Raw genomic sequence first — 19,848 nt, forward strand, 5'->3', positions numbered from 1 at the left:
ATGTTACGTTAGATGTTAGATGTTAGATTAGATTAGATGTTAGGTTAGGTTAGGTTAGGTTAGGTTGGGTTAGGTTAGGTTAGGTTAGGTTAGGTTAGGTTAGGTTAGGTTAGGTTAGGTTATGTTAGGTTAGGTTAGGTTAGGTTAGATGTTAGATGTTAGATTATATTAAATGGGAAGTTAGATGTTCGATGTTAGACTAGATTAGACGTTAGGTTAGGTTAGGTTAGGTTAGGTTAAGTTAGGTTAGGTTAGGTTAGGATTAGATGTTAGGTTAGATGTTAGATGTTAGATTAGATTAGATGTTAGGTTAGGTCAGGTTAGGTTGGGTTAGGTTAGGTTAGGTTAGGTTAGGTGAGGTGAGGTTAGGTTAGGTTAGGTTAGGTTAGGTTATGTTAGGTTAGGTTAGGTTAGGCTAGATGTTAGATGTTAGATTATATTAGATGGGAAGTTAGATGTTCGATGTTAGACTAGATTAGACGTTAGGTTAGGTTAGGTTAGGTTGTTAGGTTAGGTTAGGTTAGGTTAGGTTAGGTTAGGTTAGGTTAGGTTAGGTCAGGTCAGGTCAGGTCAGGTCAGGTCAGGTCAGGTTAGGTTAGGTTAGGTTAGGTTAGGTTAGGTTAGGTTAGGTTAGGTTAGGTTAGGTCAGGTCAGGTCAGGTCAGGTCAGGTCAGGTCAGGTCAGGTTAGGTTAGGTTAGGTTAGGTTAGGTTAGGTTAGGTTAGGTGTTAGATGTTAGATTAAATTAGATGTTAAGTTAGATGTTAGATGTTAGATTAGATTAGATGTTAGGTTAGGTTAGGTTAGGTTAGGTTAGGTGTTAGATGCTAGATTAGATTAGATGTTAAGTTAGATGTTAGATGTTAGATTAGATTAGATGTTAGGTTAGGTTAGGTTAGGTTAGTTTAGGATTAGATGTTACGTTAGATGTTAGATGTTAGATTAGATTAGATGTTAGGTTAGGTTAGGTTAGGTTAGGTTGATTTAAGTTAGCTTAGGTTAGGTTATGTTAGGTTAGGTTAGGTTAGGTTAGATGTTAGATGTTAGAATATGATAAATGGGAAGTTAGATGTTCGATGTTAGACTAGATTAGACGTTAGGTTAGATTAGGTTAGGTTAGGTTGTTAGGTTAGGTTAGTTTAGGTTAGGTGAGGTGAGGTTAGGACAGGTTAGGTTAGGTTAGGTTATGTTAGGTTAGGTTAGGTTAGGTTAGGTTAGATGTTAGATGTTAGATTATATTAAATGGGAAGTTAGATGTTCGATGTTAGACTAGATTAGACGTTAGGTTAGGTTAGGTTAGGTTGTTAGGTTTGTTTAGGTTAGGTTAGGTTAGGTTAGGTTAGGTTAGGTTAGGTTAGGTCAGGTCAGGTCAGGTCAGGTCAGGTCAGGTAAGATTAGGTTAGGTTAGGTTAGGTTAGGTTAGGTTAGGTTAGGTTAGGTTAGGTCAGCTCAGGTCAGGTCAGGTCAGGTCAGGTTAGGTTGGTTAGGTTAGGTTAGGTTAGGTTAGGTTAGGTTAGGTTAGGTTAGGTTAGGTGTTAGATGTTAGATTAAACTAGATGTTAAGTTAGATGTTAGATGTTAGACTAGATTAGACGTTAGGTTAGGTTAGGTTAGGTTAGGTTGTTAGGTTAGGTTAGGTTAGGTTAGGTTAGGATTAGATGTTAGGTTAGATGTTAGATGTTAGATTAGATTAGATGTAGGTTAGGTTAGGTTAGGTTGGGTTAGGTTAGGTTAGGTTAGGTTAGGTTAGGTGAGGTGAGGTGAGGTTAGGTTGGGTTAGGTTAGGTTATGTTAGGTTAGGTTAGGTTAGGTTAGATGTTAGATGTTAGATTATATTAGATTGGAAGTTAGATGTTCGATGTTAGACTACATTAGACGTTAGGTTAGGTTAGGTTAGGTTGTTAGGTTAGGTTAGGTTAGGTTAGGTTAGGTTAGGTTAGGTTAGGATTAGATGTTACGTTAGATGTTAGATGTTAGATTAGATTAGATGTTAGGTTAGGTTAGGTTAGGTTAGGTTGGGTTAGGTTATGTTAGGTTAGGTTAGGTGAGGTGAGGTTAGGTTAGGTTATGTTAGGTTAGGTTAGGTTAGGTTAGATGTTAGATGTTAGATTATATTAAATGGGAAGTTAGATGTTCGATGTTAGACTAGATTAGACGTTAGGTTAGGTTAGGTTAGGTTAGGTTAAGTTAGGTTAGGTTAGGTTAGGATTAGATGTTAGGTTAGATGTTAGATGTTAGATTAGATTAGATGTTAGGTTAGGTTAGGTTAGGTTGGGTTAGGTTAGGTTAGGTTAGGTGAGGTTAGGTTAGGTTAGGTTAGGTTAGGTTATGTTAGGTTAGGTTAGGTTAGGTTAGATGTTAGATGTTAGATTATATTAGATGGGAAGTTAGATGTTCGATGTTAGACTAGATTAGACGTTAGGTTAGGTTAGGTTAGGTTGTTAGGTTAGGTTAGGTTAGGTTAGGTTAGGTTAGGTTAAGTTAGGTCAGGTCAGGTCAGGTCAGGTCAGGTCAGGTTAGGTTAGGTTAGGTTAGGTTAGGTTAGGTCAGGTCAGGTCAGGTCAGGTCAGGTCAGGTCAGGTCAGGTCAGGTCAGGTTAGGTTAGGTTAGGTTAGGTTAGGTTAGGTTAGGTGTTAGATGTTAGAATAAATTAGATGTTAAGTTAGATGTTAGATTAGATTAGATGTTAGGTTAGGTTAGGTTAGGTTAGGTTAGGTTAGGTTAGGTTAGGTGTTAGATGCTAGATTAGATTAGATGTTAAGTTAGATGTTAGATTAGATTAGATGTTAGGTTAGGTTAGGTTAGGTTAGTTTAGGATTAGATGTTACGTTAGATGTTAAATGTTAGATTAGATTAGATGTTAGGTTAGGTTAGATTAGGTTAGGTTGATTTAAGTTAGGTTAGGTGAGGTGAGGTGAGGTTAGGTTAGGTTAGGTTATGTTAGGTTAGGTTAGGTTAGATGTTAGATGTTAGAATATGATAAATGGGAAGTTAGATGTTCGATGTTAGACTAGATTAGACGTTAGGTTAGATTAGGTTAGGTTAGGTTGTTAGGTTAGGTTAGGTTAGGTTAGGTGAGGTGAGGTTAGGTCAGGTTAGGTTAGGTTAGGTTATGTTAGGTTAGGTTAGGTTAGGTTAGGTTAGATGTTAGATGTTAGATTATATTAAATGGGAAGTTAGATGTTCGATGTTAGACTAGATTAGACGTTAGGTTAGGTTAGGTTAGGTTAGGATTAGATGTTACGTTAGATGTTAGATGTTAGATTAGATTAGATGTTAGGTTAGGTTAGGTTAGGTTAGGTTGGGTTAGGTTATGTTAGGTTAGGTTAGGTGAGGTGAGGTTAGGTTAGGTTAGGTTAGGTTATGTTAGGTTAGGTTAGGTTAGGTTAGATGTTAGATGTTAGATTATATTAAATGGGAAGTTAGATGTTCGATGTTAGACTAGATTAGACGTTAGGTTAGGTTAGGTTAGGTTAGGTTAAGTTAGGTTAGGTTAGGTTAGGATTAGATGTTAGGTTAGATGTTAGATGTTAGATTAGATTAGATGTTAGGTTAGGTTAGGTTAGGTTGGGTTAGGTTAGGTTAGGTTAGGTGAGGTTAGGTTAGGTTAGGTTAGGTTAGGTTATGTTAGGTTAGGTTAGGTTAGGTTAGATGTTAGATGTTAGATTATATTAGATGGGAAGTTAGATGTTCGATGTTAGACTAGATTAGACGTTAGGTTAGGTTAGGTTAGGTTGTTAGGTTAGGTTAGGTTAGGTTAGGTTAGGTTAGGTTAAGTTAGGTCAGGTCAGGTCAGGTCAGGTCAGGTCAGGTTAGGTTAGGTTAGGTTAGGTTAGGTTAGGTTAGGTCAGGTCAGGTCAGGTCAGGTCAGGTCAGGTCAGGTCAGGTCAGGTCAGGTTAGGTTAGGTTAGGTTAGGTTAGGTTAGGTTAGGTTAGGTGTTAGATGTTAGAATAAATTAGATGTTAAGTTAGATGTTAGATTAGATTAGATGTTAGGTTAGGTTAGGTTAGGTTAGGTTAGGTTAGGTTAGGTTAGGTGTTAGATGCTAGATTAGATTAGATGTTAAGTTAGATGTTAGATTAGATTAGATGTTAGGTTAGGTTAGGTTAGGTTAGTTTAGGATTAGATGTTACGTTAGATGTTAAATGTTAGATTAGATTAGATGTTAGGTTAGGTTAGATTAGGTTAGGTTGATTTAAGTTAGGTTAGGTGAGGTGAGGTGAGGTTAGGTTAGGTTAAGTTATGTTAGGTTAGGTTAGGTTAGATGTTAGATGTTAGAATATGATAAATGGGAAGTTAGATGTTCGATGTTAGACTAGATTAGACGTTAGGTTAGATTAGGTTAGGTTAGGTTGTTAGGTTAGGTTAGGTTAGGTTAGGTGAGGTGAGGTTAGGTCAGGTTAGGTTAGGTTAGGTTATGTTAGGTTAGGTTAGGTTAGGTTAGGTTAGATGTTAGATGTTAGATTATATTAAATGGGAAGTTAGATGTTCGATGTTAGACTAGATTAGACGTTAGGTTAGGTTAGGTTAGGTTGTTAGGTTTGTTTAGGTTAGGTTAGGTTAGGTTAGGTTAGGTTAGGTTAGGTTAGGTTAGGTTAGGTTAGGTGAGGTGAGGTTAGGTCAGGTTAGGTTAGGTTAGGTTATGTTAGGTTAGGTTAGGTTAGGTTAGGTTAGGTTAGATGTTAGATTATATTAAATGGGAAGTTAGATGTTCGATGTTAGACTAGATTAGACGTTAGGTTAGGTTAGGTTAGGTTGTTAGGTTTGTTTAGGTTAGGTTAGGTTAGGTTAGGTTAGGTTAGGTTAGGTTAGGTTAGGTTAGGTTAGGTTAGGTTAGGTTAGGTTAGGTTAGGTTAGGTTAGGTTAGGTTAGGTTAGGTTAGGTTAGGTTAGGTTAGGTTAGGTTAGGTTAGGTTAGGTTAGGTTAGGTGTTAGATGTTAGATTATATTAGATGGGAAGTTAGATGTTCGATGTTAGACTAGATTAGACGTTAGGTTAGGTTAGGTTAGGTTAGGTTAGGTTAGGTTAGTTTAGGTTAGGTTAGGTTAGGTTAGGTTAGGTTAGGGTAGGTTAGGTTAGGTTAGGTTAGGTTAGGTTAGCTAAGGTTAGGTTAGGTTAGGTTAGGTTAGGTTAGGTTAGGTGTTAGAAGTTAGATTAGATTAGATGTTAAGTTTGATGTTAGATGTTAGACTAGATTAGACGTTAGGTTAGGTTAGGTTAGGTTGTTAGGTTAGGTTAGGTTAGGTTAGGTTAGGTTAGGTTAGGTTAGGTCAGGTCAGGTCAGGTCAGGTCAGGTCAGGTCAGGTTAGGTTAGGTTAGGTTAGGTTAGGTTAGGTTAGGTTAGGTTAGGTTAGGTTAGGTTAGGTCAGGTCAGGTCAGGTCAGGTCAGGTCAGGTCAGGTTAGGTTAGGTTAGGTTAGGTTAGGTTAGGTTAGGTTAGGTGTTAGATGTTAGATTAAATTAGATGTTAAGTTAGATGTTAGATGTTAGATTAGATTAGATGTTAGGTTAGGTTAGGTTAGGTTAGGTTAGGTTAGGTGTTAGATGCTAGATTAGATTAGATGTTAAGTTAGATGTTAGATGTTAGATTAGATTAGATGTTAGGTTAGGTTAGGTTAGGTTAGTTTAGGATTAGATGTTACGTTAGATGTTAGATGTTAGATTAGATTAGATGTTAGGTTAGGTTAGGTTAGGTTAGGTTGATTTAAGTTAGGTTAGGTTAGGTGAGGTGAGGTGAGGTTAGGTTAGGTTAGGTTAGGTTATGTTAGGTTAGGTTAGGTTAGGTTAGATGTTAGATGTTAGAATATGATAAATGGGAAGTTAGATGTTCGATGTTAGACTAGATTAGACGTTAGGTTAGATTAGGTTAGGTTAGGTTGTTAGGTTAGGTTAGTTTAGGTTAGGTGAGGTGAGGTTAGGACAGGTTAGGTTAGGTTAGGTTATGTTAGGTTAGGTTAGGTTAGGTTAGGTTAGATGTTAGATGTTAGATTATATTAAATGGGAAGTTAGATGTTCGATGTTAGACTAGATTAGACGTTAGGTTAGGTTAGGTTAGGTTGTTAGGTTTGTTTAGGTTAGGTTAGGTTAGGTTAGGTTAGGTTAGGTTAGGTCAGGTCAGGTCAGGTCAGGTCAGGTCAGGTAAGATTAGGTTAGGTTAGGTTAGGTTAGGTTAGGTTAGGTTAGGTTAGGTCAGCTCAGGTCAGGTCAGGTCAGGTCAGGTTAGGTTGGTTAGGTTAGGTTAGGTTAGGTTAGGTTAGGTTAGGTTAGGTGTTAGATGTTAGATTAAACTAGATGTTAAGTTAGATGTTAGATGTTAGACTAGATTAGACGTTAGGTTAGGTTAGGTTAGGTTAGGTTGTTAGGTTAGGTTAGGTTAGGTTAGGTTAGGATTAGATGTTAGGTTAGATGTTAGATGTTAGATTAGATTAGATGTAGGTTAGGTTAGGTTAGGTTGGGTTAGGTTAGGTTAGGTTAGGTTAGGTTAGGTGAGGTGAGGTGAGGTTAGGTTGGGTTAGGTTAGGTTATGTTAGGTTAGGTTAGGTTAGGTTAGATGTTAGATGTTAGATTATATTAGATTGGAAGTTAGATGTTCGATGTTAGACTACATTAGACGTTAGGTTAGGTTAGGTTAGGTTGTTAGGTTAGGTTAGGTTAGGTTAGGTTAGGTTAGGTTAGGTTAGGATTAGATGTTACGTTAGATGTTAGATGTTAGATTAGATTAGATGTTAGGTTAGGTTAGGTTAGGTTAGGTTGGGTTAGGTTATGTTAGGTTAGGTTAGGTGAGGTGAGGTTAGGTTAGGTTAGGTTAGGTTATGTTAGGTTAGGTTAGGTTAGGTTAGATGTTAGATGTTAGATTATATTAAATGGGAAGTTAGATGTTCGATGTTAGACTAGATTAGACGTTAGGTTAGGTTAGGTTAGGTTAGGTTAAGTTAGGTTAGGTTAGGTTAGGATTAGATGTTAGGTTAGATGTTAGATGTTAGATTAGATTAGATGTTAGGTTAGGTTAGGTTAGGTTGGGTTAGGTTAGGTTAGGTTAGGTGAGGTTAGGTTAGGTTAGGTTAGGTTAGGTTATGTTAGGTTAGGTTAGGTTAGGTTAGATGTTAGATGTTAGATTATATTAGATGGGAAGTTAGATGTTCGATATTAGACTAGATTAGACGTTAGGTTAGGTTAGGTTAGGTTGTTAGGTTAGGTTAGGTTAGGTTAGGTTAGGTTAGGTTAAGTTAGGTCAGGTCAGGTCAGGTCAGGTCAGGTCAGGTTAGGTTAGGTTAGGTTAGGTTAGGTTAGGTTAGGTCAGGTCAGGTCAGGTCAGGTCAGGTCAGGTCAGGTCAGGTCAGGTTAGGTTAGGTTAGGTTAGGTTAGGTTAGGTTAGGTTAGGTGTTAGATGTTAGAATAAATTAGATGTTAAGTTAGATGTTAGATTAGATTAGATGTTAGGTTAGGTTAGGTTAGGTTAGGTTAGGTTAGGTTAGGTTAGGTGTTAGATGCTAGATTAGATTAGATGTTAAGTTAGATGTTAGATGTTAGATTAGATTAGATGTTAGGTTAGGTTAGGTTAGGTTAGTTTAGGATTAGATGTTACGTTAGATGTTAAATGTTAGATTAGATTAGATGTTAGGTTAGGTTAGATTAGGTTAGGTTGATTTAAGTTAGGTTAGGTGAGGTGAGGTGAGGTTAGGTTAGGTTAGGTTATGTTAGGTTAGGTTAGGTTAGATGTTAGATGTTAGAATATGATAAATGGGAAGTTAGATGTTCGATGTTAGACTAGATTAGACGTTAGGTTAGATTAGGTTAGGTTAGGTTGTTAGGTTAGGTTAGGTTAGGTGAGGTGAGGTTAGGTCAGGTTAGGTTAGGTTAGGTTATGTTAGGTTAGGTTAGGTTAGGTTAGGTTAGATGTTAGATGTTAGATTATATTAAATGGGAAGTTAGATGTTCGATGTTAGACTAGATTAGACGTTAGGTTAGGTTAGGTTAGGTTGTTAGGTTTGTTTAGGTTAGGTTAGGTTAGGTTAGGTTAGGTTAGGTTAGGTTAGGTGAGGTGAGGTTAGGTCAGGTTAGGTTAGGTTAGGTTATGTTAGGTTAGGTTAGGTTAGGTTAGGTTAGGTTAGATGTTAGATGTTAGATTATATTAAATGGGAAGTTAGATGTTCGATGTTAGACTAGATTAGACGTTAGGTTAGGTTAGGTTAGGTTGTTAGGTTTGTTTAGGTTAGGTTAGGTTAGGTTAGGTTAGGTTAGGTTAGGTTAGGTTAGGTTAGGTTAGGTTAGGTTAGGTTAGGTTAGGTTAGGTTAGGTTAGGTTAGGTTAGGTTAGGTTAGGTTAGGTTAGGTTAGGTTAGGTGTTAGAAGTTAGATTAGATTAGATGTTAAGTTTGATGTTAGATGTTAGACTAGATTAGACGTTAGGTTAGGTTAGGTTAGGTTGTTAGGTTAGGTTAGGTTAGGTTAGGTTAGGTTAGGTTAGGTTAGGTTAGGTCAGGTCAGGTCAGGTCAGGTCAGGTCAGGTCAGGTTAGGTTAGGTTAGGTTAGGTTAGGTTAGGTTAGGTTAGGTTAGGTTAGGTTAGGTTAGGTCAGGTCAGGTCAGGTCAGGTCAGGTCAGGTCAGGTTAGGTTAGGTTAGGTTAGGTTAGGTTAGGTTAGGTTAGGTGTTAGATGTTAGATTAAATTAGATGTTAAGTTAGATGTTAGATGTTAGATTAGATTAGATGTTAGGTTAGGTTAGGTTAGGTTAGGTTAGGTTAGGTGTTAGATGCTAGATTAGATTAGATGTTAAGTTAGATGTTAGATGTTAGATTAGATTAGATGTTAGGTTAGGTTAGGTTAGGTTAGTTTAGGATTAGATGTTACGTTAGATGTTAGATGTTAGATTAGATTAGATGTTAGGTTAGGTTAGGTTAGGTTAGGTTGATTTAAGTTAGGTTAGGTTAGGTGAGGTGAGGTGAGGTTAGGTTAGGTTAGGTTAGGTTATGTTAGGTTAGGTTAGGTTAGGTTAGATGTTAGATGTTAGAATATGATAAATGGGAAGTTAGATGTTCGATGTTAGACTAGATTAGACGTTAGGTTAGATTAGGTTAGGTTAGGTTGTTAGGTTAGGTTAGTTTAGGTTAGGTGAGGTGAGGTTAGGACAGGTTAGGTTAGGTTAGGTTATGTTAGGTTAGGTTAGGTTAGGTTAGGTTAGATGTTAGATGTTAGATTATATTAAATGGGAAGTTAGATGTTCGATGTTAGACTAGATTAGACGTTAGGTTAGGTTAGGTTAGGTTGTTAGGTTTGTTTAGGTTAGGTTAGGTTAGGTTAGGTTAGGTTAGGTTAGGTCAGGTCAGGTCAGGTCAGGTCAGGTCAGGTAAGATTAGGTTAGGTTAGGTTAGGTTAGGTTAGGTTAGGTTAGGTTAGGTCAGCTCAGGTCAGGTCAGGTCAGGTCAGGTTAGGTTGGTTAGGTTAGGTTAGGTTAGGTTAGGTTAGGTTAGGTGTTAGATGTTAGATTAAACTAGATGTTAAGTTAGATGTTAGATGTTAGACTAGATTAGACGTTAGGTTAGGTTAGGTTAGGTTAGGTTGTTAGGTTAGGTTAGGTTAGGTTAGGTTAGGATTAGATGTTAGGTTAGATGTTAGATGTTAGATTAGATTAGATGTAGGTTAGGTTAGGTTAGGTTGGGTTAGGTTAGGTTAGGTTAGGTTAGGTTAGGTGAGGTGAGGTGAGGTTAGGTTGGGTTAGGTTAGGTTATGTTAGGTTAGGTTAGGTTAGGTTAGATGTTAGATGTTAGATTATATTAGATTGGAAGTTAGATGTTCGATGTTAGACTACATTAGACGTTAGGTTAGGTTAGGTTAGGTTGTTAGGTTAGGTTAGGTTAGGTTAGGTTAGGTTAGGTTAGGTTAGGTTAGGATTAGATGTTACGTTAGATGTTAGATGTTAGATTAGATTAGATGTTAGGTTAGGTTAGGTTAGGTTAGGTTGGGTTAGGTTATGTTAGGTTAGGTTAGGTGAGGTGAGGTTAGGTTAGGTTAGGTTAGGTTATGTTAGGTTAGGTTAGGTTAGGTTAGATGTTAGATGTTAGATTATATTAAATGGGAAGTTAGATGTTCGATGTTAGACTAGATTAGACGTTAGGTTAGGTTAGGTTAGGTTAGGTTAAGTTAGGTTAGGTTAGGTTAGGATTAGATGTTAGGTTAGATGTTAGATGTTAGATTAGATTAGATGTTAGGTTAGGTTAGGTTAGGTTGGGTTAGGTTAGGTTAGGTTAGGTGAGGTTAGGTTAGGTTAGGTTAGGTTAGGTTATGTTAGGTTAGGTTAGGTTAGGTTAGATGTTAGATGTTAGATTATATTAGATGGGAAGTTAGATGTTCGATATTAGACTAGATTAGACGTTAGGTTAGGTTAGGTTAGGTTGTTAGGTTAGGTTAGGTTAGGTTAGGTTAGGTTAGGTTAGGTTAAGTTAGGTCAGGTCAGGTCAGGTCAGGTCAGGTCAGGTTAGGTTAGGTTAGGTTAGGTTAGGTTAGGTTAGGTCAGGTCAGGTCAGGTCAGGTCAGGTCAGGTCAGGTCAGGTCAGGTTAGGTTAGGTTAGGTTAGGTTAGGTTAGGTTAGGTTAGGTGTTAGATGTTAGAATAAATTAGATGTTAAGTTAGATGTTAGATTAGATTAGATGTTAGGTTAGGTTAGGTTAGGTTAGGTTAGGTTAGGTTAGGTTAGGTGTTAGATGCTAGATTAGATTAGATGTTAAGTTAGATGTTAGATGTTAGATTAGATTAGATGTTAGGTTAGGTTAGGTTAGGTTAGTTTAGGATTAGATGTTACGTTAGATGTTAAATGTTAGATTAGATTAGATGTTAGGTTAGGTTAGATTAGGTTAGGTTGATTTAAGTTAGGTTAGGTGAGGTGAGGTGAGGTTAGGTTAGGTTAGGTTATGTTAGGTTAGGTTAGGTTAGATGTTAGATGTTAGAATATGATAAATGGGAAGTTAGATGTTCGATGTTAGACTAGATTAGACGTTAGGTTAGATTAGGTTAGGTTAGGTTGTTAGGTTAGGTTAGGTTAGGTGAGGTGAGGTTAGGTCAGGTTAGGTTAGGTTAGGTTATGTTAGGTTAGGTTAGGTTAGGTTAGGTTAGATGTTAGATGTTAGATTATATTAAATGGGAAGTTAGATGTTCGATGTTAGACTAGATTAGACGTTAGGTTAGGTTAGGTTAGGTTGTTAGGTTTGTTTAGGTTAGGTTAGGTTAGGTTAGGTTAGGTTAGGTTAGGTTAGGTTAGGTGAGGTGAGGTTAGGTCAGGTTAGGTTAGGTTAGGTTATGTTAGGTTAGGTTAGGTTAGGTTAGGTTAGATGTTAGATGTTAGATTATATTAAATGGGAAGTTAGATGTTCGATGTTAGACTAGATTAGACGTTAGGTTAGGTTAGGTTAGGTTGTTAGGTTTGTTTAGGTTAGGTTAGGTTAGGTTAGGTTAGGTTAGGTTAGGTTAGGTTAGGTTAGGTTAGGTTAGGTTAGGTTAGGTTAGGTTAGGTTAGGTTAGGTTAGGTTAGGTTAGGTTAGGTTAGGTTAGGTTAGGTTAGGTTAGGTTAGGTTAGGTTAGGTTAGGTTAGGTTAGGTGTTAGATGTTAGATTATATTAGATGGGAAGTTAGATGTTCGATGTTAGACTAGATTAGACGTTAGGTTAGGTTAGGTTAGGTTAGGTTAGGTTAGGTTAGGTTAGTTTAGGTTAGGTTAGGTTAGGTTAGGTTAGGTTAGGGTAGGTTAGGTTAGGTTAGGTTAGGTTAGGTTAGCTAAGGTTAGGTTAGGTTAGGTTAGGTTAGGTTAGGTTAGGTGTTAGAAGTTAGATTAGATTAGATGTTAAGTTTGATGTTAGATGTTAGATTAGATTAGGTGTTAGGTTAGGTTAGGTTAGGTTAGTTTAGGATTAGATGTTACGTTAGATGTTAGATGTTAGATTAGATTAGATGTTAGGTTAGGTTCGGTTAGGTTAGGTTGATTTAAGTTAGGTTAGGTTAGGTGAGGTGAGGTGAGGTTAGGTTAGGTTATGTTAGGTTAGTTTAGGTTAGGTTAGGTTAGATGTTAGATGTTAGATTAGATTAGATGTTAGGTTAGGTTAGGTTAGGTTAGGTTAGGATTAGATGTTACGTTAGATGTTAGATGTTAGATTAGATTAGATGTTAGGTTAGGTTAGGTTAGGTTAGGTTGATTTAAGTTAGGTTAGGTTAGGTGAGGTGAGGTGAGGTTAGGTTAGGTTAGGTTATGTTAGGTTAGGTTAGGTTAGGTTAGGTTAGGTTAGATGTTAGATGTTAGAATATGATAAATGGGAAGTTAGATGTTCGATGTTCGACTAGATTAGACGTTAGGTTAGATTAGGTTAGGTTAGGTTGTTAGGTTAGGTTAGGTTAGGTTAGGTGAGGTGAGGTTAGGTCAGGTTAGGTTAGGTTAGGTTATGTTAGGTTAGGTTAGGTTAGGTTAGGTTAGATGTTAGATGTTAGATTATATTAAATGGGAAGTTAGATGTTCGATGTTAGACTAGATTAGACGTTAGGTTAGGTTAGGTTAGGTTGTTAGGTTTGTTTAGGTTAGGTTAGGTTAGGTTAGGTTAGGTTAGGTTAGGTTAGGTTAGGTTAGGTTAGGTTAGGTTAGGTTAGGTTAGGTCAGGTCAGGTCAGGTCAGGTCAGGTCAGGTAAGATTAGGTTAGGTTAGGTTAGGTTAGGTTAGGTTAGGTTAGGTTAGGTTAGGTTAGGTTAGGTCAGGTCAGGTCAGGTCAGGTCAGGTCAGGTTAGGTTAGGTTAGGTTAGGTTAGGTTAGGTTAGATGTTAGGTGTTAGATTATATTAAAAGGGAAGTTAGATGTTCGATGTTAGACTAGATTAGACGTTAGGTTAGGTTAGGTTAGGTTAGGTTAGGTTAGGTTAAGTTAGGTTAGGTTAGGTTAGGATTAGATGTTAGGTTAGATGTCAGATGTTAGATTAGATTAGATGTTAGGTTAGGTTAGGTTAGTTTAGGATTAGATGTTACGTTAGATGTTAGATGTTAGATTAGATTAGATGTTAGGTTAGGTTAGGTTAGGTTAGGTTGATTTAAGTTAGGTTAGGTGAGGTGAGGTGAGGGGAGGTTAGGTTAGGTTAGGTTATGTTAGGTTAGGTTAGGTTAGATGTTAGATGTTAGAATATGATAAATGGGAAGTTAGATGTTCGATGTTAGACTAGATTAGACGTTAGGTTAGAGTAGGTTAGGTTAGGTTGTTAGGTTAGGTTAGGTTAGGTTAGGTGAGGTGAGGTTAGGTCAGGTTAGGTTAGGTTAGGTTATGTTAGGTTAGGTTAGGTTAGGTTAGGTTAGATGTTAGATGTTAGATTATATTAAATGGGAAGTTAGATGTTCGATGTTAGACTAGATTAGACGTTAGGTTAGGTTAGGTTAGGTTAGGTTAGGTTAGGATTAGATGTTAGGTTAGATGTTAGATGTTAGATTAGATTAGATGTTAGGTTAGGTTAGGTTAGGTGAGGTGAGGTTAGGTTAGGTTAGGTTAGGTTAGATGTTAGATGTTAGATTATATTAGATGGGAAGTTAGATGTTCGATGTTAGACTAGATTAGACGTTAGGTTAGGTTTGGTTAGGTTAGGTTAGGTTAGGTTAGGTTAGGTTAGTTTAGGTTAGGTTAGGTTAGGTTAGGTTAGGTTAGGTTAGGTTAGGGTAGGTTAGGTTAGGTTAGGTTAGGTTAGGTTAGGTGTTAGAAGTTAGATTAAATTAGATGTTAAGTTAGATGTTAGATGTTAGACTAGAATAGACGTTAGGTTAGGTTAGGTTAGGTTAGGTTGTTAGGTTAGGTTAGGTTAGGATTAGATGTTAGGTTAGATGTTAGATGTTAGATTAGATTAGATGTTAGGTTAGGTCAGGTTAGGTTAGGTTAGGTTAGGTTAGGTTAGGTTAGGTTAGGTTAGGTTAGGTTAGGTTAGGTTAGGTGAGGTGAGGTTAGGTTAGGTTAGGTTAGGTTAGGTTATGTTAGGTTAGGTTAGGCTAGATGTTAGATGTTAGATCATATTAGATGGGAAGTTAGATGTTTGATGTTAGACTAGATTAGACGTTAGGTTAGGTTAGGTTAGGTTGTTAGGTTAGGTTAGGTTAGGTTAGGTTAGGTTAGGTTAGGTTAGGTTAGGTCAGGTCAGGTCAGGTCAGGTCAGGTCAGGTCAGGTTGGGTTAGGTTAGGTTAGATTAGGTTAGGTTAGGTTAGGTTAGGTTAGGTTAGGTTAGGTTAGGTTCGGTCAGGTCAGGTCAGGTCAGGTCAGGTCAGGTCAGGTCAGGTTAGGTTAGGTTAGGTTAGGTTAGGTTAGGTTAGGTTAGGTTAGGTTTGTTTAGGTTAGGTTAGGTTAGGTTAGGTTAGGTTAGGTTAGGTTAGGTTAGGTGAGGTGAGGTTAGGTCAGGTTACGTTAGGTTAGGTTATGTTAGGTTAGGTTAGGTTAGGTTAGGTTAGATGTTAGATGTTAGATTATATTAAATGGGAAGTTAGATGTTCGATGTTAGACTAGATTAGACGTTAGGTTAGGTTAGGTTAGGTTGTTAGGTTTGTTTAGGTTAGGTTAGGTTAGGTTAGGTTAGGTTAGGTTAGGTTAGGTTAGGTTAGGTTAGGTTAGGTCAGGTCAGGTCAGGTCAGGTCAGGTCAGGTAAGATTAGGTTAGGTTAGGTTAGGTTAGGTTAGGTTAGGTTAGGTTAGGTCAGGTCAGGTCAGGTCAGGTCAGGTTAGGTTGGTTAGGTTAGGTTAGGTTAGGTTAGGTTAGGTTAGGTTAGATGTTAGATGTTAGATTATATTAAAAGGGAAGTTAGATGTTCGATGTTAGACTAGATTAGACGTTAGGTTAGGTTAGGTTAGGTTAGGTTAGGTTAAGTTAGGTTAGGTTAGGTTAGGATTAGATGTTAGGTTAGATGTCAGATGTTAGATTAGATTAGATGTTAGGTTAGGTTAGGTTAGGTTGGGTTAGGTTAGGTTAGGTTAGGTGAGGTGAGGTGAGGTTAGGTTAGGTTAGGTTAGGTTAGGTTATGTTAGGTTAGGTTAGGTTAGGTTAGATGTTAGATGTTAGATTATATTAGATGGGAAGTTAGATGTTCGATGTTAGACTAGATTAGACGTTAGGTTAGGTTAGGTTAGGTTAGGTTGTTAGGTTAGGTTAGGTTAGGTTAGGTTAGGTTAGGTCAGGTCAGGTCAGGTCAGGTCAGGTCAGGTCAGGTTAGGTTAGGTTAGGTTAGGTTAGGTTAGGTTAGGTTAGGTCAGGTCAGGTCAGGTCAGGTCAGGTCAGGTTAGGTTAGGTTAGGTTAGGTTAGGTTAGGTTAGGTTAGGTTAGGTTAGGTGTTAGATGTTAGAATAAATTAGATGTTAAGTTAGATGTTAGATGTTAGATTAGATTAGATGTTAGGTTAGGTTAGGTTAGGTTAGGTTAGGTTAGGTGTTAGATGCTAGATTAGATTAGATGTTAAGTTAGATGTTAGATGTTAGATTAGATTAGATGTTAGGTTAGGTTAGGTTAGGTTAGTTTAGGATTAGATGTTACGTTAGATGTTAGATGTTAGATTAGATTAGATGTTAGGTTAGGTTAGGTTAGGTTAGGTTGATTTAAGTTAGGTTAGGTGAGGTGAGGTGAGGTGAGGTTAGGTTAGGTTAGGTTATGTTAGGTTAGGTTAGGTTAGATGTTAGATGTTAAAATATGATAAATGGGAAGTTAGATGTTCGATGTTAGACTAGATTAGACGTTAGGTTAGATTAGGTTAGGTTAGGTTAGGTTAGGTTAGGTTAGGTGAGGTGAGGTTAGGTCAGGTTAGGTTAGGTTAGGTTATGTTAGGTTAGGTTAGGTTAGGTTAGGTTAGATGTTAGATGTTAGATTATATTAAATGGGAAGTTAGATGTTCGATGTTAGACTAGATTAGACGTTAGGTTAGGTTAGGTTAGGTTAGGTTAGGTTAGGTTAGGATTAGATGTTAGGTTAGATGTTAGATGTTAGATTAGATTAGATGTTAGGTTAGGTTGGTTAGGTGAGGTGAGGTTAGGTTAGGTTAGGTTAGGTTAGGTTAGATGTTAGATGTTAGATTATATTAGATGGGAAGTTAGATGTTCGATGTTAGACTAGATTAGACGTTAGGTTAGGTTAGGTTAGGTTAGGTTAGGTTAGGTTAGTTTAGGTTAGGTTAGGTTAGGTTAGGTTAGGTTAGGTTAGGGTAGGTTAGGTTAGGTTAGGTTAGGTTAGGTTAGGTTAGGTTAGCTAAGGTTAGGTTAGGTTAGGTTAGGTTAGGTTAGGTTAGGTTAGGTGTTAGAAGTTAGATTAGATTAGATGTTAAGTTAGATGTTAGATGTTAGATTAGATTAGATGTTAGGTTAGGTTAGGTTAGGATTAGATGTTACGTTAGATGTTAGATGTTAGATTAGATTAGATGTTAGGTTAGGTTAGGTTAGGTTAGGTTGGGTTAGGTTAGGTTAGGTTAGGTGAGGTGAGGTTAGGTTAGGTTAGGTTAGGTTATGTTAGGTTAGGTTAGGTTAGGTTAGATGTTAGATGTTAGATTATATTAAATGGGAAGTTAGATGTTCGATGTTAGACTAGATTAGACGTTAGGTTAGGTTAGGTTAGGTTAGGTTAGGTTAGGTTAAGTTAGGTTAGGTTAGGTTCGGATTAGATGTTAGGTTAGATGTTAGATGTTAGATTAGATTAGATGTTAGGTTAGGTCAGGTTAGGTTGGGTTAGGTTAGGTTAGGTTAGGTTAGGTGAGGTGAGGTTAGGTTAGGTTAGGTTAGGTTAGGTTATGTTAGGTTAGGTTAGGTTAGGCTAGATGTTAGATGTTAGATCATATTAGATGGGAAGTTAGATGTTTGATGTTAGACTAGATTAGACGTTAGGTTAGGTTAGGTTAGGTTGTTAGGTTAGGTTAGGTTAGGTTAGGTTAGGTTAGGTTAGGTCAGGTCAGGTCAGGTCAGGTCAGGTCAGGTTAGGTTAGGTTAGGTTAAGTTAGGTTAGATTAGGTTAGGTTAGGTTAGGTTAGGTTAGGTTAGGTTAGGTTAGGTTAGGTCAGGTCAGGTCAGGTCAGGTCAGGTCAGGTCAGGTTAGGTTAGGTTAGGTTAGGTTAGGTTAGGTTAGGTTAGGTTAGGTTAGGTGTTAGATGTTATTTTAAATTAGATGTTAAGTTAGATGTTAGATGTTAGATTAGATTAGATGTTAGGTTAGGTTAGGTTAGGTTAGGTGTTAGATGCTAGATTAGATTAGATGTTAAGTTAGATGTTAGATGTTAGATTAGATTAGATGTTAGGTTAGGTTAGGTTAGGTTAGTTTAGGATTAGATGTTACGTTAGATGTTAGATGTTAGATTAGATTAGATGTTAGGTTAGGTTAGGTTAGGTTAGATTGATTTAAGTTAGGTTAGGTTAGGTGAGGTGAGGTGAGGTGAGGTTAGGTTAGGTTAGGTTATGTTAGGTTAGGTTAGGTTAGATGTTAGATGTTAGAATATGATAAATGGGAAGTTAGATGTTCGATGTTAGACTAGATTAGACGTTAGGTTAGATTAGGTTAGGTTAGGTTGTTAGGTTAGGTTAGTTTAGGTTAGGTGAGGTGAGGTTAGGTCAGGTTAGGTTAGGTTAGGTTATGTTAGGTTAGGTTAGGTTAGGTTAGGTTAGATGTTAGATGTTAGATTATATTAAATGGGAAGTTAGATGTTCGATGTTAGAGTAGATTAGACGTTAGGTTAGGTTAGGTTAGGTTGTTAGGTTTGTTTAGGTTAGGTTAGGTTAGGTTAGGTTAGGTTAGGTTAGGTTAGGTTAGGTTAGCTTAGGTTAGGTCAGGTCAGGTCAGGTCAGGTCAGGTCAGGTAAGATTAGGTTAGGTTAGGTTAGGTTAGGTTAGGTTAGGTTAAGTTAGGTTAGGTTAGGTTAGGTTAGGTGTTAGATGTTAGATTAAATTAGATGTTAAGTTAGATGTTAGATGTTAGACTAGATTAGACGTTAGGTTAGGTTAGGTTAGGTTAGGTTGTTAGGTTAGGTTAGGTTAGGTTAGGTTAGGTTAGGTTAGGTTAGGATTAGATGTTAGGTTAGATGTTAGATGTTAGATTAGATTAGATGTTAGGTTAGGTTAGGTTAGGTTGGGTTAGGTTAGGTTAGGTTAGGTTAGGTGAGGTGAGGTGAGGTTAGGTTAGGTTAGGTTAGGTTATGTTAGGTTAGGTTAGGTTAGGTTAGATGTTAGATGTTAGATTATATTAGATTGGAAGTTAGATGTTCGATGTTAGACTACATTAGACGTTAGGTTAGGTTAGGTTAGGTTAGGTTAGATGTTAGATGTTAGATTATATTAAAAGGGAAGTTAGATGTTCGATGTTAGACTAGATTAGACGTTAGGTTAGGTTAGGTTAGGTTAGGTTAAGTTAGGTTAGGTTAGGTTAGGATTAGATGTTAGGTTAGATGTCAGATGTTAGATTAGATTAGATGTTAGGTTAGGTTAGGTTAGGTTGGGTTAGGTTAGGTTAGGTTAGGTGAGGTGAGGTGAGGTTAGGTTAGGTTAGGTTAGGTTAGGTTATGTTAGGTTAGGTTAGGTTAGGTTAGATGTTAGATGTTAGATTATATTAGATGGGAAGTTAGATGTTCGATGTTAGACTAGATTAGACGTTAGGTTAGGTTAGGTTAGGTTGTTAGGTTAGGTTAGGTTAGGTTAGGTTAGGTTAGGTCAGGTCAGGTCAGGTCAGGTCAGGTCAGGTCAGGTTAGGTTAGGTTAGGTTAGGTTAGGTTAGGTTAGGTTAGGTTAGGTCAGGTCAGGTCAGGTCAGGTCAGGTCAGGTCAGGTCAGGTCAGGTCAGGTTAGGTTAGGTTAGGTTAGGTTAGGTTAGGTTAGGTTAGGTTAGGTTAGGTTAGGTTAGGTGTTAGATGTTAGAATAAATTAGATGTTAAGTTAGATGTTAGATGTTAGATTAGATTAGATGTTAGGTTAGGTTAGGTTAGGTTAGGTTAGGTTAGGTGTTAGATGCTAGATTAGATTAGATGTTAAGTTAGATGTTAGATGTTAGATTAGATTAGATGTTAGGTTAGGTTAGGTTAGGTTAGTTTAGGATTAGATGTTACGTTAGATGTTAGATGTTAGATTAGATTAGATGTTAGGTTAGGTTAGGTTAGGTTAGGTTAATTTAAGTTAGGTTAGGTGAGGTGAGGTGAGGTGAGGTTAGGTTAGGTTAGGTTATGTTAGGTTAGGTTAGGTTAGATGTTAGATGTTAAAATATGATAAATGGGAAGTTAGATGTTCGATGTTAGACTAGATTAGACGTTAGGTTAGATTAGGTTAGGTTAGGTTAGGTTAGGTTAGGTTAGGTGAGGTGAGGTTAGGTCAGGTTAGGTTAGGTTAGGTTATGTTAGGTTAGGTTAGGTTAGGTTAGGTTAGATGTTAGATTATATTAAATGGGAAGTTAGATGTTCGATGTTAGACTAGATTAGACGTTAGGTTAGGTTAGGTTAGGTTAGGTTAGGTTAGGTTAGGATTAGATGTTAGGTTAGATGTTAGATGTTAGATTAGATTAGATGTTAGGTTAGGTTAGGTTAGGTGAGGTGAGGTTAGGTTAGGTTAGGTTAGGTTAGGTTAGATGTTAGATGTTAGATTATATTAGATGGGAAGTTAGATGTTCGATGTTAGACTAGATTAGACGTTAGGTTAGGTTAGGTTAGGTTAGGTTAGGTTAGGTTAGGTTAGGTTAGTTTAGGTTAGGTTAGGTTAGGTTAGGTTAGGTTAGGTTAGGTTAGGTTAGGGTAGGTTAGGTTAGGTTAGGTTAGGTTAGGTTAGGTTAGGTTAGCTAAGGTTAGGTTAGGTTAGGTTAGGTTAGGTTAGGTTAGGTTAGGTGTTAGAAGTTAGATTAGATTAGATGTTAAG

This window comes from Dermacentor andersoni, unplaced genomic scaffold (assembly GCF_023375885.2).
Source record: "Dermacentor andersoni unplaced genomic scaffold, qqDerAnde1_hic_scaffold ctg00000040.1, whole genome shotgun sequence".
In the NCBI taxonomy this organism is placed as follows: Eukaryota; Metazoa; Arthropoda; class Arachnida; order Ixodida; family Ixodidae; genus Dermacentor; species Dermacentor andersoni.